At 56.8% G+C, this 27,613-nt stretch overlaps 1 non-coding gene across 1 annotated transcript; it reads left to right on the forward strand.

Annotated features, from left to right (window-relative positions):
- Window positions 1–9,404: 9,404 nt before the first annotated feature.
- Window positions 9,405–9,480, forward strand: TRNAV-GAC (transfer RNA valine (anticodon GAC)). The gene has a single exon. It is a non-coding gene; the product is annotated as a tRNA-Val (tRNA).
- Window positions 9,481–27,613: the final 18,133 nt, after the last annotated feature.

A 27,613-nucleotide genomic window follows, 5' to 3' on the forward strand; every position in this document is an offset into this window, starting at 1 on the left:
TCTCCAGTGACACTCGTGACAAATGATCCCAGTAAGGTGGTTCTTCCCAAAGTCACGTATCCTATAAGAGGTGGGAGGTTGTCATGGACACGCGGGGGGGGGGGGTTTGAGCATGTCCCCTACCTAGGGGACAGGACGCAGACGCACCGGACAGGGACAGAGAAATGAAGGGTTGCTCTTTGTCTCTGCCCCCACGGAGGATCAATATTTAATCTTCTCTGCTGGAGGACGCCGGTGCGGTCAGCGTCGTTACTGGGACCGCGGGGCGCTGCCCACACCTTCCCTGCTCGGCGGCTCTTTCTTCCACAGGGATGTACGTTCCCTTCTGAAGGGCCAGATTCCTGTTTCGCGGAACGATCGATTTACCTTTCCCATGTGACAGCTGTGAACCAAATAGGAAAAGAAATAAGATAAATAAACCCTAATTACATCAAACTGGAGACCACGGGTGACAGGCTTGCGTTAACGTCACAGGCGTGAGCTTCGAAGCCCGTGGCTGGCGCACGGCACCGCCGTTATCTTTTTTTTTTTCTTATCTTTTTTTTTTCTGAAGCTGGAAACGGGGAGAGACAGTCAGACAGACTCCCGCATGCGCCCGACCGGGATCCACCCGGCAGCCCACCAGGGGGCGACGCTCCGCCCCTCTGGGGGGTCGCTCTGCCGCGACCAGAGCCACTCTAGCACCTGGGGCAGAGGCCAAGGAGCCATCCCCAGCGCCCGGGCCATCCTTGCTCCAATGGAGCCTTGGCTGCGGGAGGGGAAGAGAGAGACAGAGAGGAAGGAGGGGGTGGAGGTGGAGAAGCAAATGGGCGCTTCTCCTATGTGCCCTGGCCGGGAATCGAACCCGGGTCCCCCGCACGCCAGGCCGACGCTCTACCGCTGAGCCAACCGGCCAGGGCTACCGCTGTTATCTTAAAATACCGATCGGTGCCAGTTTTCTCCCTGTCTGCGTGGAAGTGGGGCTCTCGGTTAGGTTCCTGCCAGGGCTGTTTTCCCAAAAGCAGAGCCTGAGGCCCGGTTTGAGCTCAGGCAGTGGTCGTGGGAGAGAGTCCCAGGGGACGTCTCCAGGAGGGGCAATGGAGCCCACAGAACGTGTCAGGTGCCGGGCGCTCAGCACCGTGCCCCGGGGGGGGGGGGTCACCGGACAGGTGCGGGCTGCTTCCGGGAGCCTCAGCTCTGGGGCTCCGCAACTGGCCAGGACTGCGATGTAACCGCCAGGTGCCAGCTCAGAGTCTCTGGGCAGGAAGCCCGAGGAAGGGCCGGGAACCTGGATGAGGTGAGGGTGGGCGGGAGGCTCGCCCACTCCCTGCCCACACCGTCCGTGGAGTGTGCCACGGCGCTGCCATCCCGGGACGGGGGCGGCCACCACCCTGCCTGGCCGCAGAGCACGTGCCCAGCTCTGGTCCCTGCCGGAGGCCACGGGTGGCGGTGATCGTCCGGCAGGGCACAAGGCAGCAGGGGACAGGTGAGGGTTCGGCAGGTGAGAACTCATCTGGGGAGCCAGGCAATCCTTCTTAACCACGTAGAAACACAGACATCCCTCGTGGCCGGTACAAAAGTGGGTGCTGGACAGGAGCTGGCCCACAGCTCTATGTGGCTGACCCCTGGTGTCAGAGGCATTCCGTGTTCATGGGTTTGATGGCCGCTGAGTCCCCCACTGGCAGCAGCCTGAGGTCCAGGCAGGTGGGCGTCATTCTTTTTTTTTTTTTTTTTTTTTTGCATTTTTCTGAAGCTGGAAACGGGGAGAGACAGTCAGACAGACTCCCGCATGCGCCCGACCGGGATCCACCCGGCACGCCCACCAGGGGCGAAGCTCTGCCCACCAGGGGGCGATGCTCTGCCCCTCCGGGGTGTCGCTCTGTTGCGACCAGAGCCACTCTAGCGCCTGGGGCAGAGGCCAAGGAGCCATCCCCAGCGCCCGGGCCATCTTTGCTCCAATGGAGCCTCGGCTGTGGGAGGGGAAGAGAGAGACAGAGAGGAAGGAGAGGGGGAGGGGTGGAGAAGCAGATGGGCGCTTCTCCTGTGTGCCCTGGCCGGGAATCGAACCCAGGACCCCTGCACGCCAGGCCGACGCTCTACTGCTGAGCCAACTGGCCAGGGCCTGGGCGTCATTCTTGCTGAAGCAGTCGCCGGGGACGTGGACATCGTGGGGCTCCGTGCGGCGGACGTGGGCCCGTCTGCGACGGCCTCAGAGACTTCGCTGGAATGGGACGTGACTCCCTGCCTGTCACGCAGTCAGCCGGCGAGGACACACGACCTCCACGTGTGTTCTCCTGACTGGAAAAGAAGCCCACGGACCACGTGATGGGCACACGCACCCCGCACACATATGCTTGTGATGTTCTCTGTTTCAGACGCACAGAGCCAAGATAAATGGCTAACACGTTTCGGGATTTCGCAGAAGCGGGACTCTCTCCGCCCCTTCCTTGGAAGATGAGTTCCTCACCCCTCCTCTGCTGCCGGGGGGTGGGGGGGAGCCCCAGCAGCGGCTGCCGGGAGGGAGGGGCACTTGCTGTGTGGGCCTGTGTTTACCAGTCGCCAGGGAATGTCCCCAGGCCACAGGCCTCCGGGTGACCACTCCAGACAGGAGACACGGGTGGGGAACCTGGACCAGATTTCAACTGCCCTCAGTCAGCTGTGAGGATGCTGGTGTCCTCTGTACAAAACCAGGCCTTGGGGGACAATACAGAGTGCCACTTCCCCATGAAGTCACAGTGGAAAAAACCAACCTGGCATCAAAAAAAAATACACACATGCCCTGGCCAGTTGGCTCAGCGGTAGAGCGTCGGCCTGGCGTGCGGGGGACCCGGGTTCGATTCCCGGCCAGGGCACATAGGAGAAGCGCCCATTTGCTTCTCCACCTCCACCCCCCCCCCTCCTCTCTGTCTCTCTCTTCCCCTCTCGCAGCCAAGGCTCCATTGGAGCAAAGATGGCCCGGGCGCTGGGGATGGCTCCTTGGCCTCTGCCCCAGGCGCTAGAGTGGCTCTGGTCGCGGCAGAGCATCGCCCCCTGGTGGGCGTGCCGGGTGAATCCCGGTTGGGCGCATGCGGGAGTCTGTCTGTCTCTCCCCGTTTCCAGCTTCAGAAAAATACAAAAAAAAAAAAAAAATACACACGCACACACACACACACGGGACCCTTGGGTTATGACACAGTTTCATCCCTACGACCATGATGTAACCCGAGTTAGGCGTAAGTCAAAACACACCCTAGCCTAACAGAAACCGAACACTTGTGCTTTTAACAATCCTGAATGGGGTCCCACATGACCCCGACGCTTCCGCCGTGACACAAGGGGTTACTCTGTGGTCTGTCCCCCCAAATTACTTTCTTAATAGTTTCGAGAACTATATCCCAAATCATCACAGACTGATGAGCTTAAAGCCACGCCTGGCGACGGGCTCCAGGGCTAAGGTCAGACAGAAGGTGCTGCTGCCTTCTCTGCTCAGTGCCGGCCAGGCTGCAGCAAGGGGTGGGCCCTGCCAACCGGGACCCTGGGGCCAGCCAGGGTGTGGCCCCGGCCAGCCAGGACCCTGGGGCGCTGGGCCTCCTCTGAAGGCCTGGTCCTCTTCCAAGCTCGGGGGGTTGTGGCAGAACTCAGTTCCAGGCAGTCGCAGAGCTAAGGTCCCTGTTTCCTTACTGACAGCAGCCCCGAAGCCACCTGCGATTCTCGTGGTGAGTCCCTTCCTCTTCCGTATCCTAGCAGAGGGCCTGCCTCTCAGAGTTCCCCTTCCAGGAACACCCCCTCCCCACCCCGCTGGTCTCTTTACGTTCTCACCCAACTCGGTCAGACCCACCTGACCCACCCAGGTAGCCTGCCTTTCTCAAGGCCAAGCGGTTTGGGATTTTTTTTTTTGTGTGTGTATTTTTCTGAAGCTGGAAACAGGGAGAGACAGTCAGACAGACTCCCGCATGCGCCCGACCGGGATCCACCCGGCACGCCCACCAGGGGCAACGCTCTGCCCACCAGGGGGCGATGCTCTGCCCCTCCGGGGCCTCGCTCTGCCGCGACCAGAGCCACTCTAGCGCCTGGGGCAGAGGCCAAGGAGCCATCCCCAGTGCCCGGACCATCTTTGCTCCAATGGAGCCTTGGCTGCGGGAGGGGAAGAGAGAGACAGAGAGGAAGGAGAGGGGGAGGAATGGAGAAGCAGATGGGCGCTTCTCCTATGTGCCCTGGCCAGGAATCGAACCCGGGTCCCCCGCATGCCAGGCCGACGCTCTACCGCTGAGCCAACCGGCCAGGGCCCAAGCGGTTTGGGATTTAACCACACTCGCAAACTCCTTTCCCGGGAGGCCCTGAGTTCCTACCTGGTTAATACGTCGGAGAAGGTGTGTGCTGGCCCGGGGACAGGACGGCGAGGGGCCGTCTGAGAATTCTGTCTATACAACCTCGACTGTGAAAAGGATCCTTTGGATCCTTTTAAGCAGCCCTGTGTGGTGAGCTCAGTAGGTTAGAGTGTTGTCCTGAAACACCGACGTTGTGGGTTCAATCCCCAGCCAGGGCACATATGGGAAGCAACCAATGAGTGCACAGCTGAGTGGAACAGCAGACGGGTGCTTCTCTCTCTTCTCTCCTCTCTCTAAAAGCCATCAATTAAAAAAAGAAGAGCCACTGACCTAATGTTTTGGAGAAGTCAATGAGCTTATCCCACAGATGTGTATTGAATATCCACCGTATTTCTGACAGTTCTTGGTATAGAAGACACCGTGATGAACCGTGAGACAAGAGTCTTGCTCCAGCGGGCGACTGAATCAACCAACATGGAGACGTCCCCAAGCACCGGGTCCCTGCAGGTCCCGCTTGTCCTTGAGGAAACCTTACTGCAGGGGTCCCCAAACTTTTTACACAGGGGGCCAGTTCACTGTCCCTCAGACCGTTGGAGGGAGGGCTGGACTATAAAAAAACACAACTATGAACAAATCCCTATGCACACTGCACATGTCTTATTTTAAAGTAAAAAAAAAATAAAATGGGAACAAATACAATATTTAAAATAAAGAACAAGTAAATTTAAATCAACAAACTGACCAGTATTTCAATGGGAACTATGAGCCTGCTTTTGGCTAATGAGATGGTCAATGTCCGGTTCCATATTTGTCACTGCTAGCCGTTGTAACAAGTGATATGACGCGCTTCTGGAGCCGTGACGCGTGCGTCCCGCGTCACCGGAAGTAGTACTGTACGTGAGTGTAAAGCCAAGAGGCAGGACTAGGGCTGCCATCAGAGCAGCCCAGCCCATGCAGGTTCGCATTGGATTCGGACAGTCGGTAAAGAAACAGCGGAGCCAAAAACTGGTGGGCCATAGCCTTTAATCCTACCTTGCACCCGGCGGGCAAGTAAAAATACACACTGGGCTCCAAAACCCAGTCACACTCAGTGCTCACAAAGCCACTGACTTATCCGAGTTTCCTAGAATCAAAGGTTTCTAGCTCACCAGCCTTATTCACCTCTGTTCCCCATCTCCTTCCTTATCCCAAATACAAACTCTACACAAACTGGCATCTCACTCAGCACTCCACCATCTTGGCTGCTTCTCCTGACCTCCTCCACGTGGCCTCCTCCCGCTGCTGGCTCTACTCTCTCCTCTGCTGAAAATCTCAGGAACCAAGAGGGCAAGCTCTCGTTTTGCCCCCATTTTATAGTGTAGAAATCCAAACCCTTAATCCAATATACATAATAGGGAGGTCTCTAATACAAAGACACTTCTGAGGCATGATTGGATTGTACCGCCCCACATCAAAAAGGGTGGGAAAGGCTTAATCCCAAAACCAAGCCCCAGGCTCCAACAATCCTGCCTGCCCCCAACACACATTAATATCACCTGGGCGACGGCCTCCTTGTGTCATCTTTAACAAAGTGAGCATAATACATTTTATCTGCCCAACAGTGAGCGACACCCTGCTTTGCAGTGCCACCACATATAGTACTCCAGGAGCTCCTCTCACTGACCACCAATGAAACAGATGCCCCTTCCGGAAGTGCGGTGGGGGCTGGATAAATGGTCTCAGGGGGCCGCATGCGGCCCACGGGCCATAGTTTGGGGACCCCTGCCTTACTGGTTGCCGACTTCCCATGATACATGCTGAACCCTTCAGCATGTATTCCTTAAGGGAAATAGAGTCGCTCAAGGCAACCGATGTGACAGAACAGGAAACTGATTATTGTGGGTCTCTTTGCCCACGTGCAGATTCTTCTGCTACGTTATCCTGAGGGTCCCCGGGAGCTCAGGAGGACAGCGGTCGCTGACGCCCATGGCCTTACTGTGCGTGCAGGGGACAGCAGGCTGGTGGCGCCGTGGTGGTGCTTGGCGAGTTGTAAAGCCAGAAGCCAGGGCCACCATCACAGCAGCCCAGCCCATGCAGGTTCGCATTGGATTCGGACAGTCGGTAAAGAAACAACGGAGCCAAAAACTGATAGGCCATTTTCTTTAATTCTAGCTTGCACCCGGTGGGCGAGTAAAAACACACACTGGGCTCCAAAACCCACTCACATTCAGTGCTCACAAAGCCACTGACTTATCTGAGTTTCCTAGAATCAAAGGTTTCTGGCTCACCAGCCTTATTCTCCTCAGTTCCCCATCTCCTTCCTTATCCCAGATACAAACTCTGCACAAACTGGCATCTCACTCAGCACTCCGCCATCTTGGCTGCTTCTCCTGGCCACATGGCCTCTTTCTGTTCTCTGCTCTGCTCCCTCTGCTCTCTCATGCTAATCATCCCAGGAACCAAGAGAGCCCAAGCTCCCGTTCTGCCCCTATTTTATAGTGTAGAAATCCAAACCTTTAATCCAATATACAAAATAGGGAAGTCTCTAATACAAAGTCACTTCTCTGAGGCATGATTGGATTATACCGCCCTACATCAAAAAGGGTGGGAAAGGCTTAATCCCAAAACCAAGCTCCAGGCTACAACGATCTCCAACACACATTAATATCACCTGGGCGACGGCCTCACGTGGGCAGCGACATTTTTAACAAAGTGAGCATAATACATTTTATCTGCCCAACACGAGTTCTCAGGTTCCTGGGTGGCTTGCTGATATTTTCCTCCTAATGAAGACCCCAGACTGGGGGCTGGGAGCCTGGGAGAGAGGAGAGGGCTGACTGGCAGGGTCTGTGAGTTCTGCAAGGGCTTCCCACGTGGGTCTCCCCGCCGGGACCGAGGCCGAATCGGAGAGCCAGGCTGTGGGGAAGGCTGGTGGCTGAGAGGGGCCCGCTGTTACGCCTGCTGTCCTTGGGCAGTTGCCATCGGTCCCGGGGTGTGCGCTGGGTCAGATACAGGCTGGACCTCTGTCGGCTGTCACAGGGTGCCCCTGTCACAAAAGGGTAAGCAGACACCACAGGATACCTTTGTAACAATTCCTGTGACGTTATCATGTGGACTATCCAACTTACGTGATTTTTGTTTAGTTCTTTTTTTTTTTTTTGTATTTTTCTGAAGCTGGAAACGGGGAGAGACAGTCAGACAGACTCCCGCATGCGCCCGACTGGGATCCACCTGGCACGCCCACCAGGGGCGACGCTCTGCCCCTCCGGGGCGTCGCTCTGCCACGACCAGAGCCACTCTAGCGCCTGGGGCAGAGGCCAAGGAGCCATCCCCAGCGCCCGGGCCATCTTTGCTCCAATGGAGCCTTGGCTGCGGGAGGGGAAGAGAGAGACAGAGAAGAAGGAGAGGGTGGAGAAGCAAATGGGCGCTTCTCCTATGTGCCCTGGCCGGGAATCCAACCCGGGTCCCCTGCACGCCAGGCCGACGCTCTACCGCTGAGCCAACCGGCCAGGGCCTAGTTCCTTTTTTTAAAAAAATTCAGACCTACCTTTATTGTAAACAAAGCAGACTTTGGGGTTTCAAAACACTGCTCGACCTTGGGGGGCTTGTTAGGAGCCCCAAGTGAATTTCCCGGTTTCCTCAGGGTCTCCCAAAGACCCTCGGATTCTGCCCTGCACCAGCACTAACGATGCTTCAGCCGCCCTTCCGCCCGAGGGGAGCGCAGAATCCGGCTTCCTCAACCTTCCTGTGACGCAGGCAGGCCTTGCAACGGCCCCGGCTCGTGCTCGGGAAGTTGTATTTGCAAACGCAACCTTTGGACCTCGGCTTTTGGGAAAAAACACCATTTTGATTGGGGTACGTACGTTCTGGTTCACGGAGCACAGACGCTATTTTAAATATTTCTCGAGCTCTGGGCAAATGTTATCTTTCTATTTTCAGTGAGCTTCTCGAAATCAAATACAGGTGCCCAACCGGTCCGGCGAGAACTTAGGACACCAAGGCTTTGGGCTCCAGAGAGAGCAGTGTCAGGATCAGAGGTGGGGAAGGACTTCCTTCTGCTTCCCTTGTTCCGCCCAAGGGCGCCTTCATGCTGGGCTGGAGGCCGTGCAGAAGGTTTGGAGAGCTCTCCAGGTGTGGCCAGAAAGGTGTGTGCCCCCCCCCCTCCCCCCCCCCCCGGCTACGATGAACGGTCCATTTCAGAAGCCCAAAGGCAATCTTTCTGATAGGAAAATCAAAGTCTGTAGATAAGCACTCTCTTTTCATCTTCTCTCTTTCTCTCTCTGTGTCTCTCTGTCGCTCTCATTGTGTCCTTACGCAGATGGTAAGACTTGACAATCATTTTCTCTTTGATCATCTTCCTTTGAAATCCATGACAGCCCCTGTGAGCCAGCCCCCGTCCGCAGGGAGCCAGGAGCGTGAGTGGACAGAAGGCATGTCCGTCATTGTTTGTATTGGGCACAAGTGCCCTGTGCTCCCGCCCCTGTAACCAGCACACACAAGTGAACTCAGACCAGGGTCCCCCCTGCAGCTGCGGCCTGGCCTGCACCGCTCACCGCTCCACGGGGGAAAATCCCAAAGAGCCTCGTTTTTATATGAGAAACGGGATCTGGCCTTTCGGTTCTAAGTCCCACCCCCGCCCACCCCCTTTCCCAAAGCGAAATAAACAGATTTAAGTGAAGAATGAGGCATTTAAAACCTTTCCGTGAGCGTCCGTGTGTGCCCCGTGGGACAATGGCTGTTTCAGGCAAAGCGGTCTAAGAGAGCGACACGGCTTTTTGGTGTTTTATTAGCATTTTTAGTCCAGTGTGGTGCCTTCTTCGTTGCAGGAAAAAGGAAAGGTAGCCAGGTTTTCAGGAGAGCAGGGAAGCCCGTATCTAAGGACCCCGAATATCAGTCCCTAAGGCCCGCCTTCTCCCCCCCCACCCCCACCCTTCCTGTGGCTTTTCGGTATTTTTAAGATCCGCAAGGTCCTGGCTGGGTATCTGAGATGGTTAGAACATCGTCCTAATACACCGAGGTCGGGGATTTGATCCCCGGTCAGGGCACATACCAGAATCCAGCAATGAATGCATAAATAAGTGGGGCAGCAAACTGATGTTTCTTTCTCTCAAATTAAAAATTAAAAGAAATAACAAAGAGGCCCTGGCTAGTTGGCTCAGTGGTAGAGCGTCAGCCTGACGTGCAGGAGTCCCGGGTTCGATTCCCGGCCAGGGCACACAGGAGAAGCACTCATCTGCTTCTCCACCCCTCCCCCTCTCCTTCCTCTCTGTCTCTCTGTTCCCCTCCCGCAGCCAAGGCTCCATTGGAGCAAAGTTGGCCCGGGCGCTGAGGATGGCTCTGTGGCCTCCGCCTCAGGTGCTAGAGTGGCTCTGGTTGCAACAGAGCATTGCCCCCTGGTGGGCATGCCTGGTGGATCCCGGTCGGGCGCATGCGGGAGTCTGTCTGACTGCCTCCCTGTTTCTGGTTTTGGAAAAATACAAAAAAAAATAATAATAATAAGAAAGAATCACAGGCATTATAGCCCTTGCGTCCACATGGCTTCACTCTGAGACGGAAGGTGTTAGGTGCTGCCTCTTGCTAGCACAGGGCTGTTCAGCTGTCCATCAAAACCACCCCCATTTGTGATGCTCCCCCAACGCCCCAGCCACAAGCTGAACTGAGCATCGTCCCTGCCCAACTGCATCCCTTTTCTATCTTCTGTGTTTATTTTGTATTTTTAAAAAATTTTCCCCATCGGTTTGAGAGACAGGGAAAGGAAGGGAGGGAAGGGAGAGGGGAGAGAGGGAAGCATCAGCTCACTGTTCCACCTGGTCGTACGTGCCCCGACTGGGAGTCGAACCTGCAACCTGGGGGGCACGAAGGCAGCTCTCTAGTCACTGAGCCACCCGGCCAGGGCGCCATCTTGTTTGTTCAGCTGGAGCCGTGCCCCAGCGGGTCTTTCTGTCTGAAACCTGAGAACCGCTGGCCCGCTGTTGAAGGCGTCAGTCCAGATGCCCACAGAGAAGCGCACGCCTGGTACATCAGCAGCTCCTGCAGGTTCCTGGGCTCGGTGCCGCCGCGGTGACGGTGCTCTGTGCGGCCCGTGAACACCACCAGCTCCCCGTCCGCTGGGTTTTGACTCCTTGAGTGAGTTCTCCCAGAGCTCACGCCCTCTCTCTCCTCCTCTTCCTCCTGGCGTCCTCACCGCCCTCCTGGACCACCTTCTCGTGGGTCTCAGTCCCCGTCAGTGCCCTGTCCCGTGTCTTCTCCCCGCCACGCCCCATTTCAGGCCAGCGCGCAGCCCAGCTCTGTCCACCCCTGTTCAGACAGCACCGTGGCTCCCCGGGGGCTGTGGTGGGAAAATGTCCGCTTCCTCACCACAAACCCGGCGTTCTGGGGACCTGACCTCAGCCTGTATTTCCAGCTCCACTCCCCACAGTCCTGCCTCCCGTACCTCAGGATCGAGCCACATGGAGATAGCCTCTGACCTCTAATGTAACAACAATAGCTGATTTTTTTTTTTTTTTTTTGTATTTTTCTGAAGCTGGAAACGGGGAGAGACAGTCAGACAGACTCCCGCATGCGCCCGACCGGGATCCACCCGGCACGCCCACCAGGGGGCGATGCTCTGCCCCTCCGGGGCGTCGCTCTGTTGCGACCAGAGCCACTCTAGCACCTGGGGCAGAGGCCAAGGAGCCATCCCCAGCGCCTGGGCCATCTTTGCTCCAATGGAGCCTTGGCTGCAGGAGGGGAAGAGAGAGACAGAGAGGAAGGAGGGGGGGTGGAGAAGCAAATGGGTGCTTCTCCTATGTGCCCTGGCCGGGAATCGAACCCGGGTCCCCCGCACGCCAGGCTGACGCTGTACCGCTGAGCCAACCGGCCAGGGCCAACAATAGCTGATTTTTAAAAAGTACTTATCATGCGTGGTGTAGTCTCTTGGCGAAGATTCTTAACTCCACTGTGAAGGATTCTACTTGTATTTTTTATTTTTTTATTTTTCTGAAGATGGAAACGGGGAGGCAGTCAGACAGACTCCCGCATGCGCCCGACTGGGATCCACCTGGCATGCCCACCAGGGGGCGATGCTCTGCCCATCTGGGGCATTGCTCCATTGAAACCAGAGCCATTCTAGCGCCTGAGGCAGAGGCCACAGAGCCATCCCCAGAGCCCGGGCCAACTTTGCTTCAATGGAGCCTCGGCTGCGGGAGGAGAAGAGAGAGGCAGAGAGGAAGGAGAGGGGGAGGGGTGGAGAAGCAGATGGTTGCTTCTCCTGTGTGCCCTGGCTGGGAATCGAACCCGGGACTCCCGCACGCCAGGCCGATGCTCTGCCACTGAGCTAACCGGCCAGGGCCTCTACTTGTATTTTAAACCGTTTTTAAGTTATTGAGTTTAGAGATACAAAGAGAGAGAGAAAGACTGATTTGTTGTACCACTGATTGATGTGTTCATTGGATGATTCTTGTATGTGCCCTGCCCAGGGATTGAACCCTTAACCTTGGTGTGTGGGGAGGATGCTCTAACCACCGACCTACCTGGCGTGAGGGTTCATTTACACAGTGAAATTACCGTCGAAAAGAAGGCCCCAAATGCAAAAACCATGACAACAAGGAGGCTGGAGAGGACACTTGTTTAGTTTACAGTCCGCGACCCGAAGCAGGAACCACCCCGTCAGACCTCGGCTGGGGACGCGCACGCACACACACACACACACACACACACACACACGCGTCAGAACGCCCCCTGCTGCGCGCTGTGGGCTGCGAAGGCCCAGCGACACGGGTTCCGGGTCACAAGCACATCGGGGCGCGGGCCAGTGTGCACAGACAGAGTCCACGCACAGTGAGGGCGGACCCTATGTGCTTCCACCCTGTAGATCAGGGGTCCCCAAACTTTTTACACAGGGGGCCAGTTCACTGTCCCTCAGATCATTGGAGGGCCGGACTATAAAAAAAACTATGAACAAATCCCTATGCACACTGCACGTATCTTATTTTAAAGTAAGAAAACAAAACGGGAACAAATACAATATTTAAAATAAAGAACAAGTAAATTTAAATCAACAAGCTGACCAGTATTTCAATGGGAACTATGCTCCTCTCACTGACCACCAATGAAAGAGGTGCCCCTTCCAGAAGTGCGGCGGGGGCCGGATAAATGGCCTCAGGGGGCCGCATGTGGCCTGCAGGCTGTAGTTTGGGGACCCCTGCTGTAGATGACCGTCACTTCGTGCGTCCTTGTTTCGCCCGGGAAACACGTTCACCTTGAGAGAAAGACCCGTTTTGTCCATCAGCCACGCTGCTTCCCCCACAGCCAGCCCAAAGCCTCACGCATATCGAGTGTTTGATAAATTGTCCGATTCATTCATGGCCCCTGGCTCTCCTTTGGATACTCTGAGTCCCCTCAGCGAGCTGTGCTTTCCAGATCTGCCCCGGGAACGCAGGACCGTCCCCGCCCCTCTCAAGCCTTCCCTTCCATTTGAGCACCAGAGATCCTGGGGATGAGGGGACGGATAAGTTGAGGTCTGGAAACGTAAAGACGCTGGTGAGGGCATCATTTGGGGGTGGCTCTCCCGGGCCACCTGGGACGGTTTGGACAGTCACATCCTGTGTCGTCGCTGGGTCTCTGACCGTGTGAGGTCGTGGGGACGGGCGGAGGGGAGGGGGACGGGCCCTGAGCCACGAGTCACGGGGGCCATTTCTAGCTGTGGCCTGGCTGTCACCAGGGAAGCTTCTGGCTACTTTTCTTCTTCATTATTCTTGGGTTAATGCCGCCTACTCGTGAACAAGAAATTAATGACTGTCTCCTATTGTTACCCCCTCCACACCCACTTTTTCCCACTTAATAAGGCTGGCTTGCCTCCCTCCACACCCCCCTCATCCCCCGTTGCATTTTGAATGGCATACAAAAAATAATGAGGCTGGTTTTTTTTTTTTTTTTTTTTTTTTTTGTTCAACATCAATCAGCTTCGGTTATGGAAATCTTGCATCAAATCCGAGTTTTTTTTTCCCTCATTGCTAGAGCGCCGCTATCTCTACAGCTATCACCGGCGTTTTTTCCGCGGCGGCGGCGGGAGACGGGTAATTATTTCACCAAGCAAGGAAAAAGGGCAGCTTCGCCAAGTAGCCCGGGAAGCTGGTATGCGAGGTTATGTTTTTTTTGAGGATGGATCGTTAGCCAGGTTCTTTGAAGCGTAAAAACAACAGCCGTTCAGCACGGAGCCTTGCATCCGATGAGAATGCCGTGGACCTTTCTGGTTTGCAGCTCTCTGGCCCGGGCATCGTGACGGGGTTGAATATCTACAACCCCCGTGGCAGGCTGCAGTCTGGTCTGGCCTGTGACTTGCTTTGGCTTAGGAGAAGCTGACAGTAGGGACATTGTATCAGAAGGAGTAGATATCAAGAGGTCTGATGCTCACTTCTCTGTAGCTCAGGCTGCAGAAGGACAATGACACACTCCGTGGAGCAGAGATGAGCTGTACGTCAGGACCAGTGGGTCTCCACACCACCTGAACGCTACCTTGCAGGTTTACGACTGAGACCAGCCTGGAACAGAAGATCCTCTCAGGCGACACCAGATCGAGTGCTTGACCCACAGGATGAATCGTGAGCTCAATAAACGGTGGTTGTTTTACGTCTTTACGCCGCGGATGTTTTTTTGGGGGCTGTTTGTTATGCAGTTGAAGTTGACCGATACACATAATCTCAAGCATCTAAAATATTCATCTAGTGAGCAAACAAGAGTAGTGAGCCCAACGTGACTTACTAACTGCTCTGAAACGGCAGAATTTTCAAGCATTGAAAAATTGCGAGCCTGACCTGTGGTGGCGCAGTGGATAAAGCGTCGACCTGGAAATGCTGAGGTCGCCGGTTCGAAACCCTGGGCTTGCCTGGTCAAGGCACATATGGGAGTTGATGCTTCCAGCTCCTCCCCCCTTCTCTCTGTCTCTCTCTCTCTCCTCTCTAAAAATGAATAAATAAAAAAAAATAAAAAATAAATAAAAAGAAAAATTTCGAAAAAATTCCTTCACTGAAGAAATGATTTTTTTTTGTTTGTTTTACTTTGGCAATTTCAATAGTCTCTCTGGCAGAGGATTTAGAACTGTTAACCTTTGCCCTGATAATAAAGGCTGTCCACCTCTGCTTTGCAGTTAATGACCGCATTGGGGATACTGAGGGTTGGGGGGAGGGGACCCCGGGCTAGGACTATGATCCTCAGGAAATATGGAAAAATAACACACACAACACACTCCGAACAGCTCCGCTCTCTCCTAGGGTTTGCAGAGAGCCTGTGCGAACATTCTAGTCGGGGAGTTTCCTTTACTAGGAATCGTCAACCTTTAGTAAGAAGCTCTCTGTCCCATTTTATCTGTGAATGCCGTCAAATGCGTTCGGCCGGCCTGAGGGGCACGAACATGGCAGCAAGAACCCTTCAGACCAGAAAGGGGGACAGGCTAACGGAACGCCCTTAATAATGAGTCACATCCAACACATTCTACGCTGTCTTTTTTTTTGTATTTTTCTGAAGCTGGAAACGGGGAGAGACAGTCAGACAGACTCCCACATGTGCCCAACCGGGATCCACCCGGCACGCCCACCAGGGGCGACGCTCTGCCCACCAGGGGGCGATGCTCTGCCCCTCCGGGGCGTCGCTCTTTTGCGACCAGAGCCACTTCAGCGCCTGGGGCAGAGGCCAAGGAGCCATCCCCAGCGCCCGGGCCATCTTTGCTCCCATGGAGCCTTGGCTGCGGGAGGGGAAGAGAGAGACAGAGAGGAAGGAGGGGGCGGCGGGGATGGAGAAGCAAATGGGCGCTTCTCCTGTGTGCCCTGGCCGGGAATCGAACCCGGGTCCCCCGCACGCCAGGCCGATGCTCTACCGCTGAGCCAACGGGCCAAGGCCTGAGCTGTCTTAATCGCATGTTTTCACGGGGACCTGTTTTGGTTCCAGCCACTCTGAGGGTGATGGGGAACGGTCACCGATGGAAGTAACAGCAGGTTGATTGAGAGAGGCGGGTACGATCGATGGAGTGGGGGGTCTGTGCACATAAACCAAATCTGAGGGGTGTCTGCCCCCCTCTTAGAAGACAGCGGTCTGGTCTTCACAACATAGACAACCTGGCATTCACCTGCGAGAGCATTCACGTCCGTTTTTGTGGTCTGGGTGCATGGCGCTTTTTTATTTCCCTAGGGACGACTTAAAACAAAAATTCATTCTTTTAATCAGGCAAGCATGCTCATGGGATAGAATTCAAAATGTCCAAAGGGACACCTGGGAGTCCCCCGTCCCCTCCTGTCTCGCAGGCACCGGCTCCCTGCCCCGGGGACAGTCACTGTTTCTAGCCCGGGTTTCCTCCCCAGGACACATTTATATATATTTTTTGTATTTCTCTGAAGCCGGAAACGGGGAGAGACAGTCAGACAGACTCCCGCATGCGCCCGACCGGGATCCACCCGGCACGCCCACCAGGGGCGATGCTCTGCCCCTCCAGGGCGTCGCTCTGTCGCGACCAGAGCCACTCTAGCGCCTGGGGCAGAGGCCAAGGAGCCATCCCCAGTGCCCGGTCCATCTTTGCTCCAATGGAGCCTTGGCTGCGGGAGGGGAAGAGAGAGACAGAGAGGAAGGGGGGGAGGGGTTGAGAAGCAAATGGGCGCTTCTCCTGTGTGCCCTGGCCGGGAATCGAACCCGGGTCCCCCGCACGCCAGGCCAACACTCTACCGCTGAGCCAACCGACCAGGGCCCCCAGGACACATTTAGAGGGGGCGGACACACGCAAGCCTTTACTCGTGGTGCAGTCATCGACTTCCTCGTCAAACGCCATCACCGTGGCTGTTTTCTCTGGGATAGTGCATTCTTTTCCGGTCTTCTGGAAGCTAGACGGCAGCGCCTCCTTCCTTGTGGGTGTCTGTGGCCTCGTGAGAGTCCTGGCCACGAGGTAGGGGAGGGTGAGTGCTTCCCAAGGGCCCGCTCCAGGCACGCACCCGACCCTTGTCCCTCTCGAATTCCCTGTGACATTGCACAATACAGGCCGGGCGGGAGGACAGCGGAGCCCACGGTTGAAGGGACCTGGGTCTCTAAACGAAGCAGAGTACCCCCTGCCCACCGCCCCAGGGGACTCGCACGGACTGTCTCACGACCCTCCTGGGTCCTGACTGGGGGTAATGTATCCACTGGAAATGTCAGGTGGCAGTTTTGGTTATCACACCTGGAAGATGCTGCCGCTGCTGGCATCCGACACCCTACAACACACAAGACCCCCCTCCTCCCCCCACCAGGAGACAGTTCCTTGCCGCACATGTCACTGCGCTGCAGTTGACACCTGGCTTGTGCTGATGTGTGCATTTGTTCCTGGACTGACCCTCACATGGTAGCCTTCCATGCTATGGACGCTGTCTTCCCTTTTCCTAATCTGGGAGCCACGCTGTTCATCACCTTCCCACCTGGTTCCTCCTCACCCCGTCCCCCAAATGCCAGCCCCCCTACTGGTCTATACCTGTCACCCCGTCCCCCAAATGCCAGCCCCCCCTGCCGGTCTATACCTGTCACCCTGTCCCCCAAATGCCAGCCCCTGCCGGTCTATACCTGTCACCCCGTCCCCCAAATGCCAGCCCCCCCTGCCGGTCTATACCTGTCACCCCGTCCCCCAAATGCCAACCCCCCTGCCAGTCTATACCTGTCACCCTGTCCCCCAAATGCCAGCCCCTGCCGGTCTATACCTGTCACCCCGTCCCCCAAATGCCAGCCCCCCTGCCGGTCTATACCTGTCACCCTGTCCCCCAAATGCCAGTCCCCCTGCCGGTCTATACCTGTCACCCCGTCCCCCAAATGCCAGTCCCCCTGCTGGTCTATACCTGTCACCCCGTCCAGTCCCCCTGCCGGTCTATACCTGTCACCCCGTCCCCCAAACGCCAGTCCCCCTGCCGGTCCCCCTACTGGTCTATACCTGTCACCCCATCCCCCAAATGCCAGCCCCCCTGCCGGTCTATACCTGTCACCCCATCCCCCAAATGCCAGCCCCCCCTGCCGGTCTATACCTGTCACCCCGTCCCCCAAATGCCAGCCCCCCTGCCGGTCTATACCTGTCACCCATCCCCCAAATGCCAGCCCCCCTGCCGGTCTATACCTGTCACCCATCCCCCAAACGCCAGTCCCCCTGCCGGTCTATACCTGTCACCCCGTCCAGCCCCCCTGCCGGTCTATACCTGTCACCCCGTCCCCCAAATGCCAGTCCCCCTGCCGGTCTATACCTGTCACCCCGTCCCCCAAATGCCAGCCCCCCTGCCGGTCTATACCTGTCACCCCGTCCCCCAAATGCCAGCCCCCCTGCCGGTCTATACCTGTCACCCATCCCCCAAATGCCAGCCCCCCTGCCGGTCTATACCTGTCACCCCGTCCCCCAAATGCCAGCCCCCCTGCCGGTCTATACCTGTCACCCCGTCCAGCCCCCCTGCCGGTCTATACCTGTCACCCCGTCCAGTCCCCCTGCCGGTCTATACCTGTCACCCCGTCCCCCAAATGCCAGTCCCCCTGCCGGTCTATACCTGTCACCCCATCCCCCAAATGCCAGCCCCCCTGCCGGTCTATACCTGTCACCCCATCCCCCAAATGCCAGTCCCCCTGCCGGTCTATACCTCTCACCCCGTCCAGCCCCCCTGCCGGTCTATACCTGTCACCCCGTCCCCCAAATGCCAGTCCCCCTGCCGGTCTATACCTGTCACCCCATCCCCCAAATGCCAGTCCCCCTACTGGTCTATACCTGTCACCCCGTCCCCCAAATGCCAGCCCCCCTGCCGGTCTATACCTGTCACCCCGTCCCCCAAATGCCAGCCCCCCTGCCGGTCTATACCTGTCACCCCGTCCAGCCCCCCTGCCGGTCTATACCTGTCACCCCGTCCAGTCCCCCTGCCGGTCTATACCTGTCACCCCGTCCCCCAAATGCCAGTCCCCCTGCCGGTCTATACCTGTCACCCCATCCCCCAAATGCCAGCCCCCCTGCCGGTCTATACCTGTCACCCCATCCCCCAAATGCCAGTCCCCCTGCCGGTCTATACCTGTCACCCCGTCCAGCCCCCCTGCCGGTCTATACCTGTCACCCCGTCCCCCAAATGCCAGTCCCCCTGCCGGTCTATACCTGTCACCCCGTCCAGTCCCCCTGCCGGTCTATACCTGTCACCCCGTCCAGTCCCCCTGCCGGTCTATACCTGTCACCCCGTCCAGTCCCCCTGCCGGTCTATACCTGTCACCCCGTCCCCCAAATGCCAGCCCCCCTGCCGGTCTATACCTGTCACCCCATCCCCCAAATGCCAGCCCCCCTACTGGTCTATACCTGTCACCCCATCCAGTCCCCCTGCCGGTCTATACCTGTCACCCCGTCCCCCAAATGCCAGTCCCCCTGCCGGTCTATACCTGTCACCCCATCCAGTCCCCCTGCCGGTCTATACCTGTCACCCCGTCCAGTCCCCCTGCCGGTCTATACCTGTCACCCCGTCCCCCAAATACCAGCCCCCCTGCCGGTCTATACCTGTCACCCCGTCCCCCAAATGCCAGCCCCCCTGCCGGTCTATACCTGTCACCCCGTCCAGCCCCCCTGCCGGTCTATACCTGTCACCCCGTCCAGTCCCCCTGCCGGTCTATACCTGTCACCCTGTCCCCCAAATGCCAGCCCCCCTGCCGGTCTATACCTGTCACCCCGTCCCCCAAATGCCAGCCCCCCTGCCGGTCTATACCTGTCACCCCGTCCAGCCCCCCTGCCGGTCTATACCTGTCACCCCGTCCAGTCCCCCTGCCGGTCTATACCTGTCACCCCGTCCCCCAAATGCCAGTCCCCCTGCCGGTCTATACCTGTCACCCCATCCCCCAAATGCCAGCCCCCCTGCCGGTCTATACCTGTCACCCCATCCCCCAAATGCCAGTCCCCCTGCCGGTCTATACCTCTCACCCCGTCCAGCCCCCCTGCCGGTCTATACCTGTCACCCCGTCCCCCAAATGCCAGCCCCCCTGCCGGTCTATACCTGTCACCCCGTCCCCCTGCCGGTCTATACCTGTCACCCCGTCCCCCAAATGCCAGCCCCCCTGCCGGTCTATACCTGTCACCCCGTCCCCCAAATGCCAGCCCCCCTGCCGGTCTATACCTGTCACCCTGTCCCCCAAATGCCAGTCCCCCTGCCGGTCTATACCTGTCACCCCGTCCAGCCCCCCTGCCGGTCTATACCTGTCACCCCGTCCCCCAAATGCCAGCCCCCCTGCCGGTCTATACCTGTCACCCCGTCTGCCAAATGCCAGCCCCCCTGCCGGTCTATACCTGTCACCCCGTCCTCCAAATGCCAGCCCCCCTGCCGGTCTATACCTGTCACCCCGTCCAGTCCCCCTGCCGGTCTATACCTGTCACCCCGTCCCCCAAATGCCAGCCCCCCTGCCGGTCTATACCTGTCACCCCGTCCCCCAAATGCCAGCCCCCCTGCCGGTCTATACCTGTCACCCCGTCCCCCAAATGCCAGTCCTCCTGCCGGTCTATACCTGTCACCCCGTCCAGCCCCCTGGCGGTCTATACCTGACACCCTGTCCCCCAAACGCCAGCCCCCCTGCCGGTCTATACCTGTCACCCCGTCCCCCAAATGCCAGTCCTCCTGCCAGTCTATACCTGTCACCCTGTCCCCCAAATGCCAGCCCCCCTGCCGGTCTATACCTGTCACCCCGTCCCCCAAATGCCAGCCCCCCTGCCGGTCTATACCTGTCACCCCGTCCCCCAAATGCCAGCCCCCTGCCGGTCTATACCTGTCACCCCGTCCCCCAAATGCCAGCCCCCTGCCGGTCTATACCTGTCTCCCCATCCCCCAAATGCCAGTCCTCCTGCCGGTCTATACCTGTCACCCCGTCCCCCAAATGCCAGTCCCCCTGCCGGTCTATACCTGTCACCCCGTCCCTCAAATGCCAGCCCCCTGCCGGTCTATACCTGTCACCCCGTCCCCCAAATGCCAGGCCCCTGCCGGTCTATACCTGTCACCCCGTCCAGTCCCCCTGCCGGTCTATACCTGTCACCCCGTCCAGCCCCCCTGCTGGTCTATACCTGTCACCCCGTCCCCCAAATGCCAGCCCCCTGCCGGTCTATACCTGTCACCCCTTCCCCCAAATGCCAGCCCCCCTGCCAGTCTATACCTGTCACCCCGCCCAGCCCCCCTGCCGGTCTATACCTGTCACCCCTTCCCCCAAATGCCAGCCCCCCTGCCGGTCTATACCTGTCACCCCGTCCCCAATGCCAGCCCCCTGCCGGTCTATACCTGTCTCTCCCTTTGCCTGTCTCCTCCCTGCCTGTCCCTCTTCTGCACGGAGCTGTGACTTCCTCCAGAACTGACCTCAGGATCTCTGGGGCAGAATGTTCTGGGGGCAGTTTGTCCTGGGCTCGTGCCTCGGGGTCTGAGGGACCTTTCAGCCCTGACCAGCCCCAGATGCAAAGCGCCACTGAAGTCTTCTTGCCCACTCGGCATTTATAAACTTGAGTTCATCCTGTGTCCCCGGTGTGCTCCCCGGCTCCGGGAATGCGCTGCTCTCTGGACTGCTTGTCACTGATTGAAGACCTCTCCACACAGTGACCCCGCCCTATCTTCCCTGGGGCCCCTTCCTCAATTCCCAGGATGCCGCTTCTCCACAGAGGTGGTCACTCAGTTAAACAAAACGTGAAAACCTAGGTGAACAGTGCCACTGATTGGAAGGCACGCACTTCATTCTGCTCTGCTGCACTACCGATGCCTGCTTTGTACAGTGGGGTGTCCCCATTTTGGGGCCACACATCTTGTGCTCTTGAGGAGCTCACGAGAACGATAATTATTAACCACCAAGCTTGCTTATGGGGTTACTTAGTGAACTAGATCCGTGCACTAGGGTTCCTGGAGCCTGTGGACAGTGTGACAAGAACAATCTCTCAGACCCCTTGTAACTGACCCGTGGCAGCTCGACTGTAGCCCACCCTGCAAGAGGCCACAGGGCTGAGCGTGCAGACAGCACACTAGCCTAGTGTAGCATCGCAGTCGCTACTTGTATCGTTCCCAACAGGAATGCATACTTTGTAACCAAGAGCATCCCGCTGCTCTGCACACATCGGGTCATTGCTGTGACTCAAGCCCTTTCCCACTGGTCTTGCAGCTCCTCTGCGGCCCCGAAAGCTGGCTATTTTTGGCCGCTGTCCTTGGCCGACATTCCCGGCACCTGCAGATCCTTATGAGAAGTGACTCCCCGCAAGGAGACGTCAGCTAATTCGCTGGAGGGTTCACTGGAGGGGTCTGGAGCTGGGCTGCATGCAAAACAGAGGCTCGCTGGTCTGCTGGCCTGGCCTTGGATGACCTACTGTGTGCGTCTCTCTTACCTGAAGACCGTGTGCGTCTCTCTTACCCGGAGCCTCTCCGAGGAGTCCTTCCCTGTGAACAGCACATCCTCAAATCAAACAAAGGTATCTGAACAGAAAGCGCAGGCGGGCGGAATGTTGCCTTCTGCTGATTCACCTCATCCTGAGTGTACTTCCAAATCCCTGACATCTCTTTGCTAACAGAGGAGAACACAAGAAGTCGGGGGAGGGAGGGGGGGGGGCAGGAAAGAGGAAAACAAAGACGGCTACGCTGAGACTCTGGGGAAGAGCTAGCGAATTTTTCCTGGCCCCTCCCCCACCTCTTTTTTGTTTGTTTGTTTGTTTGTTTGCTTTTGGTGGGGCATCTCCGTTATTAAGTGTGTGGCTGACACAGGCTCTGAGGACCTCGAAGGCCGGGGGACACTGAGCGGGGAAACACTGGACCGACCCATTGGGTGCTCACTGGGCTTCACTTCCTGTGCGCCTGGCTGGGTTACCGTCAGCTCCGCCCTGTGGAATGTTCGGAAGCTTCCGAGCAGTTATCTGAATGGCCTTTTTTTCCTCTTCCCTTTTGCTCTGAAAAATAAAAATTTCCCCCCTTTATATAGGACTCCTGGTGCTCCTGTCTTTTAAAATGTATCTATCGGCCCTGGCCGGTTGGCTCAGTGGTAGAGTGTCGGCCTGGCGAGCAGGAGTCCCGGGTTCGATTCCCGGCCAGGGCACACAGGAGAGGCGCCCATCTGCTTCTCCACCCCTCCCCCTCTCCTTCCTCTCTGTCTCTCTCTTCTCCTCCCACAGCCAAGGCCCCGGTGCTGAGGATGGCTCTATGGCCTCTGCCTCAGGCGCTAGAATGGCTCTGGTTGCAATGGAGCGACGCCCCAGATGGGCAGAGCATCGCCCCCTGGTGAGCATGCCGGGTGGATCCTGGTCGGGCACATGCGGGAGTCTGTCTGACTGCCTCTCCGTTTCCAACTTCAGAAAAATTTTAAATAAAATAAAATGTATCTATTGTGTAAATAATACAACCAACACTTCACCTGTGGCAAAATTAAAATCTTACTGGAAGTGGGCAAAGTTTGGGCAGAGGGGACCCTTCCTAAAAAATAAAAAATGTACTCAGGAAAGAAGGACCAGGCCCCCCGTGACCTTCCTGGAGTTCATGAGTGATTACATACGCATGACTTCATAGACAGAACTGACAAGACGGTGGCATTTTAGACTCTCAGAAATGGAAGCCAACATCCCCAGTGTCTAATGCACCAAATCACCGCCCCTGCCCCCGGAAAGATGTTTGTAACTACAGTGAACGAATGATGGAGACCAATCAGTTCAAGACTATGACAAAACCATTTTGTATAGGTGAAAAATTTTCTGAAGTAAAAAAAATGTCCCTCTTCCAAGAAAAGACAGGATGTAGAGGTTTGTCCTATGCAGATGGCAGTCACAGTGTGAATTTCTGCTCCTACCCTAGAGGTTGGCATTTCCGGGGCTTATAAACGGAGGACCAAACAGCATCTGTTTTGTTCCGTACCTGGGCAAGGAGAGTAGAGGAGGGAGGAAGTAAGAGTGTGATGAACTCTAAACAGGCACCTTAGCCCAGGCCGGGTCGCTGGGCCGGTTGGAGTGGAGTCCCGATACACCGAAGTTGTGGGTTCGATTCCTGGTTAGGACACGTAATAATCAATCAATAAATGCATAAGTATGTGGAACATCAAATCAATATTTCTCTTTCTCTCTCTAAAATAATAAAAAAAAAATGTGCTTAAACTCAGTGTGGCTCTGGCCGGTTGGCTCAGCAGTAGAGCATCGGCCTGGCGTGCGGGGGACCCGGGTTCGATTCCCGGCCAGGGCACATAGGAGAGGCGCCCATTTGCTTCTCCACTCCCCCTCCTTCCTCTCTGTCTCTCTCTTCCCCTCCCGCAGCCAAGGCTCCATTGGAGCAAAGATGGCCCAGGCGCTGGGGATGGCTCCTTGGCCTCTGCCCCAGGCGCTAAAGTGGCTCTGGTCGAGGCAGAGCATCGCCCCCTGGTGGGCAGAGCGTCGCCCCTGGTGGGCGTGCCGGGTGGATCCCGGTCGGGCGCATGCGGGAGTCTGTCTGACTGTCTCTCCCCGTTTCCAGCTTCAGAAAAATACAAACAAACAAACAAACAAAAAAACAAAACAAAAACAACTCAGTGTGGCCCGAGATGTCAGTTTATGGCCAGGAGACAGGCACTGGTGCCTCGGACCTTTGCTGCCCGACCCGGCGCATCTGTGAGGGGCACCGATGTCTGAGTGAAGCTGCATCTCACAGTGCCAGGCCCTTTCACACTCTCCGCCTAGTGCTTTCATTCTATCTCTAACGGGAAACCACCTGCTTTTGTGAATTGTGTATCTTTCTGACCACAACATAAATGACCACTCCTTAGTTCTCTGTGGACGGTTTACAAATCAATCAAGAAACATAAAGCGAGGTCTGCCTGGGTGCTCAGCTGGTTAGAAGCATCTCCACGAAGCCCAAGGGTTGCCTGTTCGATCCCCGGTCAGGGCACATATAGGAGAAGACCTGTGTTCCTATCTCTCTCTCTCAAACCAATTCTTTTTTCTTTTTTTTGTATTTTTCTGAAGTTGGAAATGGGAGGCAATCAGACAGACTCCCGCATGTGCCCGACCGGGATCCACCGGCATGCCTACCAGGGGGTGATGCTCTGCCCATCTGGGGCGTCGCTCTGTTGCAACCAGAGCCATTCTAGCGCCTGAGGCAGAGGCCACAGAGCCATCCTCAGCGCCTGGGCCAACTTTGCTCCAATGGAGCCTTGGCTGCGGGAGGAGAAGAGAGAGACAGAGAGGAAGGAGAGGGGGAGGGGTGGAGAAGCAGATGGGTGCCTCTCCTGTGTGCCCTGGCCGGGAATCGAACCCGGGACTCCTGCACACCAGGCCGACGCTCTACCACTGAGCCAACCTGCTAGGGGCTCAAACCAATTTTAAAAAAGCAAATGGAAAGCAGAAGCAACAACAAAAGAGAATCTCATTTTGAACTCTATACAGTGCAGATTTTCACTCTGCAGTTACCGCTATAGTAAAAGAAGGGGAAGGAGGAGTGTTGAGGATGAAGACAAGAAAAAGTGCTAGTCGGTACAGTTCCTAGAAGAGCGACTGCTGAGGGCACCCTTCTGGGTCCACAGCGGTCCAGCTGTTCACTGTCCAGCGTCTGGGGCTGCAATGCTCCCTGAGTGATTCCCCGTGGGCCAGGCTGCAGCTCAGGGGGACTCGTGAGTCCAGGGTGGGGTCCCAGTTGGAAACTGAGGCTCAGGAGCCACACTTCGTGTGGTTTCCGGATTCTCGAGGGAGAAAGCACAGGGGGTGGAGCCCGGCTGACCAGGGGGACCTTTCCGAGGCAGCGGAAGGCAGGGCAGGAGAAGACCCACCTGGACCCACAGGGGACAGTCTCTGAAGCCAAGGCCCATGAGACGACGGGGCAGGGTGTGCCGGGCAGTGTCCTTGCCAGGCCGGACCAAGGGGCCTGGAGAGAAAGCTGAGCGCTGTGGGCAGTCGGCCGGCCTTCCTTTCACAACAGCTTTGACCCAAAGCCGCAGGAAGGGGCCTCAGGTCAGCCGTGAAGGACCCGCAGTCACCAGGGGACCAGCCCCGGATGGGGAAGCCAGTGCCAATCAGGGGGACTGAGCCGGGGCCGTCAGGGCACCGTAAACACCCCCCGACTGACCGGACTTGTGTTGACCGCTCGGCCTGCACACTCAGCCCTCAGGTACACGCGGGGACCAACGCGGCTGGAATCGGATACCCGAACGGAGCGATGCTATTAGGGGAGAGGGAGGCGGAGGCGGGCACACGGTCACGTTCACCTGCATGTCCTGTATTTTCCTGCCTTGCCCAGGCGTGGACCTCAGCGCCCCTCCTGTGGCTGAGGACAGACGTCATGTTTCTCTCCGTGGAGCACATGTCCCGGGTCCCCACCCAACACGCCAGCAGCGCCATCCTCCCTGTCTGTGACAACCAAAACATCCCCCAGACTTGGCCTCATCTACCCCGTGGGCCTGTGCTCTTCAGAGGAGGGCGAGAAGGAGGGAGGTGAGGAGGGACAGTGTCTTGAATAAGTACTCCTGTGAGTTCAGTGGAAGAGGCGGTGGACCAGCTTTGAAAAAATAAAACGAACTGTAGCTGCATAAACAAAATTGCTGTTTGTCCCAGAGAGCGTGGGTCAGGCTGACTCCGTGCACTTTCAGCCAGGCACGTGGATGTGTGGGGGGGGGGGGGCGCGGGGGGCGGGCTGGGTTCCCATGGTGACGTGCCCTGACTACAGATGGCGGTTCACCTGGAAACCACCATGGCCGGGGGGCTGGGCTGCAGGAAAGCCTGTTTGGCGGCCTGTGGAGTTGGGGTGAACGACGTGCATCCCCCACGATGACAGTTTATGGATAATTTCACGGGGATCATCTGGCAGACAGGGGAACGGAGAGGCCTAACTGAGCGCTTACATAGAGCGATAGGGGCCTCAGAGCCCGCAGGAGCAGAGACACAGAGAAACGTCTCGGAAAAAGCCAGTCTGATGCCGATTCATGGACCTGTGCTAGCGTCAGGGTGGCCTATCTTGAAAGCGTTTTGTGTTAGGGACACCCTCTTTACTTAGAAGCAGTGCTGGCAAAAATTGTTACACTATTGCCTTAACAACAAGCTTCATTGAGACAGAATTTACATACCATAAAATTTACCCACTGGAAGTGTACAATTCTGTGGGGTTTTTTTTTTTTCAGAGACAGAGACAGAGTCAGAGAGAGGGATAGCTAGGGACAGACAGACAGGAACGGAGAGAGATGAGAAGCATCAATCATCAGGTTTTTCGTTGCAGCACCTTAGTCGTTCATTGATTGCTTTCTCATATGTGCCTTGACCATGGGCCTTCAGCAGACCAAGTGACCCCTTGCTCAAGCCAGCGACCTTGGGTCCAAGCTGGTGAGGTTTGCTCAAACCAGATGAGCCCGCACTCAAGCTGGGGACCTCAGGGTCTCGAACCTGGGTCCTCCGCATCCCAGTCCGACGCTCTATCCACTGCGCCACTGCCTGGTCAGGCTGTGGTGTTTTTTCTTAATATAGAGTTCTACAACCATGTGTATGACCTCATTTTAGACCATTTCCACCCCCCTCCCAAAAGGAAATCTGGTATCTGTTAGCCATCACTCCCCACCCCTTACTTCCCTGGTAGCAACCGCTAAGCTACTTACTATCTTTATAGGTGCAGGTGCAACTTCTCTGGACATTTCCTGTAAGTGGCATCACATACTATGTATCCTTTTGTGTCTCAGCATAATGCTTCTGACGTTCAACCATGTTGTAGCGTGGATCAGTCACTCTCTCCTTTTCACGGCTGAATACCGTTCCATTCTAGGATGGACCACGTCACACGTCTCTGTGTATCTGTTGATGGGTAACTGGGCTATCTTCACTTTTTGGCTGCTGCTGTTAGCGGCGGGAAAATGGCAGCAGGTGTTAACCCTCGATTCAGCAACCCCGGTTCTTGCGTCCTGGCTAAGAGAAGAACTCAGAGCCAAGACTCGAGCTATAGGAGAAAGTTATATTTAGAAAGCCACAGAGGCAGAAGTGAGCCAGGGAAGAAATGGGCTCAGGAAAACAAGTTCCAGCAAAAGAAGGGTCCCTGGGGATTAAAGGGGAGAGAGATGGGAGAGGGAAGAGAGGTTCGGGTGTGCTGGGGGATGGGGGGAGAGAGAGAGGGAGAGAGAGAGGGAGAGAGATGGGAGAGGGAAGAGAGGTTCGGGTGTGCTGGGGGATGGGGGGGGGGGAGAGAGGGAGAGAGAGAGAGGGAGAGAGATGGGAGAGGGAAGAGAGGTTCGGGTGTGCTGGGGGATGGGGGGAGAGAGGGAGAGAGAGAGAGAGAGAGGGAGAGAGGGAGAGAGAGAGAGAGGGAGGGAGAGAGATGGGAGAGGGAAGAGAGGTTCGGGTGTGCTGGGGGGTGGGGGGGAGAGAGAGGGAGAGAGAGAGAGGGAGGGAGAGAGGGAGAGAGAGAGAGAGGGAGGGAGAGAGA

The sequence above is a fragment of the Saccopteryx leptura genome, unplaced genomic scaffold (genome assembly GCF_036850995.1).
Source record: "Saccopteryx leptura isolate mSacLep1 unplaced genomic scaffold, mSacLep1_pri_phased_curated manual_scaffold_18, whole genome shotgun sequence".
Classification (NCBI taxonomy): Eukaryota; Metazoa; Chordata; class Mammalia; order Chiroptera; family Emballonuridae; genus Saccopteryx; species Saccopteryx leptura.